Genomic DNA, 3020 nt, shown 5'->3' with positions numbered 1-3020 from the left:
GGAAGCAACCTTGCTCGTCTAAAGAATGTCATTAGAAAAAAATTACAGCTCGGTGACAACGTCACGATAAGTGATATAGTTTATCGACACCTCGTGTTCTTTGGTGAAAATACAACAAGGTTTGAACTCATGAAGATTTGCGATGATGAAGATGTTGAGTTGATGTTTGATGTTTATGCACAGTGGTCACAACTCGGCACCATCGAGTTATATGTTACCTTTGAGTCTGCTCCTCCATCAACAAACATTGATCAACCATCAACATCAAACATACCTTATCAACCCGACTTATATTCTCCATCGCAACACTATGAACCATCACAACACTATCCTCCGTCACAACACTATCCTCCATCACAACACTACGAACCATATTCTACCCAATTAGAACAAACTCGTTCAGAAAGTTTTCAACTCCATCATCAATCTCCTCCAACAAGTCCACAATGCGATCTTCCCCTTAGTGTCTTACATAGTATCAACGACGAAGATTTCAGTGATACAAGTGAAGAGGATGAAACATACTTCGATGAATCATCTGATAATTCTGTCGATGACATTGATGGTGACGAAGATATGGCAGCAGAAGATCAACCTATTCTACCTGATTTCGATCCACCATCTCACCTGAAGAGCATCAATTTAGATACTCAACAGAAATCAAGTGAATTTGATCACTTGCTCATTAACGAAGTCCCAACAGTAGATGGAACTCTTGCGGTTGGAATGAAGTTTCAGAACAAAGATGAATGCATACATGCAATCAAGCGCTACCACATAAAACAATCATTGAATTTTGTGGTACAAAAGTCAGATTTAGAAAGGTATGTCATTTATTGTTCAGATCCAAATTGTTTGTTTAGATGTAGAGCTTCAAAACGCAAAAAAAGTGAATTGTGGGTTATTGGTAAATTGAATGTGCCTCATACATGCACAAATTCTGTATTGTCACAAGATCATACGAAGCTCGATTCTAATATGATATGTCAAAGCATAATGCAAGTTGTGAAAGTGGATCCTTCAATCAAAGTGAAGGTAATTGTTGCTCAGATTCGGTCTTTACATAACTACACAGTTAGTTATAAAAAGGCCTGGATAGGAAAGAATAAAGCGATCGAACAAATTTATGGCAACTGGGAAGAGTCTTACAATCAACTCCCACAATGGTTGTTGGTTATGAAAACGTTTGCTCCAGGAACTCAAATAGAAATGGAAACCATCCCAGCTTATCATGAGAATAGTTTGATAAATGGGATAACGATTTTTCATAGACTATTTTGGGCTTTCGTTCCGTGTATATCTGCGTTTAAATTCTGCAAACCAATGGTACAAGTTGATGGGACTTGGCTGTACGGCAAGTACAAAGGAACTCTATTGGTAGCAGTTGCACAAGATGGGAACGACAACGTAATTCCTATTGCTTATGCTATTGTGGAAGGTGAGACAAAAGAAGGTTGGAGTTTCTTTTTGAGAAATTTGAGAAAATTTGTCACTCCACAAGCCAACATTTGTTTGATTTCCGATAGACATGAATCTATTAAGAGTGCTTATAATAATCCGAATAATGGGTGGAAAGATCATCCGTCAAAGCATATGTTTTGCGTCTGACATATTGCACAAAATTTTACAAGGGAATTTAAAGACAATGCTTTGAAGAAAAAAGTTATTTCTATGGGTAATAGTTTCATTCTTAATTTTTATAATTTTCTTAATTTTTAATAATTTTATTCTCAATTTATATAATTGTCTACTGTTTTAATACATGTTACTCTATCAACGAGCCTACATATCGATAATACCGTAGAGAAATCGGCATGCTAAATCCGGATGCTTTGAAATGGTTAGACAACATACCTCGACAAGATTGGATTCAAGCATTCGATGGAGGTAGTCGTTGGGGTCAGATGACAACCAACCTTGTGGAGTCAATCAACGCAGTATTAAAAGGCCCGCGCAACCTTCCCATCACTGCTTTGGTGCAATCGACTTATTTTAAAACAGGGACACTATTTCCAACCATGGGAAAACAACACGCATCAATTTTAGCTTCTGGTCAGGTATACACAAAACCTTGCATAGATTTTATGAAATTGGAAATAAGTAAATCCAATAGTCATAGGGTGGATAGTTTTGATCGGAGCAACCATACTTTCATGGTGCATGAGACAGTGGTTCCAAGAGAAGGGCGACCAATTGGTCATTTCAGTGTAAACCTTTCTAACAAGTGGTGCGATTGTGGAATATATCAAGCTAAACATATGCCTTGTTCACATGTCATAGCAGCATGCTCTAGCATAAAGTATAATTATTGGAGCCTTATACCTGATGTGTATAAAGTGGAATCGGTATTAAAAGTCTATGATGAAGTGTTCCAACCCATACCAAACCAAAGATATTGGCCACAATATGAAGGTGTTAAGGTGTATCACAATCCACTAAGTCGGAGAGTCGCGAAAGGTCGTCCAAAGAGCAAACGCATTAGAACAGAAATGGACAGTAAAGAAAGAGAACCAAGAAAATGCGGGTTATGTCGGGTCTCTGGTCATACTAGAAAACATTGTCCAAACGCTGCTGGCACATCTACTCAAATTTGATTGATGTACTTTTTTATTATTAATTTAATGTATTTCATTTCGTTTTCAAGTTATCAATATCAATTTCTTTTCATTTAATTGTTATTATTATTTAATTTTTAATATCATTTTAAGTATAATAATTTTTAATTAAAAGTATAATAGTTATTTATTATAATAATAACAATAATTAAAATATAACATTTATTAATAATTAATTATTAACGTATTTTTAATTAATTATTAGTATTTTTATTTTTTAAATAATTAAATTAATAATTTAATGTATTTCATTTTATTTTCATGTTATCAATATAAATTTCTTTTCATTTAATTGTTATCATTATTTAATTTTTATTATCATTTAATTTATTTATTTAATCACTTTAATTATAATAATTTTTAATTATACCTATAATAATTATTTATTATAATAATAATAATAAT

The sequence above is a fragment of the Cicer arietinum genome, chromosome 2 (genome assembly GCF_000331145.2).
Source record: "Cicer arietinum cultivar CDC Frontier isolate Library 1 chromosome 2, Cicar.CDCFrontier_v2.0, whole genome shotgun sequence".
NCBI lineage: Eukaryota > Viridiplantae > Streptophyta > Magnoliopsida > Fabales > Fabaceae > Cicer > Cicer arietinum.
Note: the sequence above shows the minus strand (reverse complement) of the source record.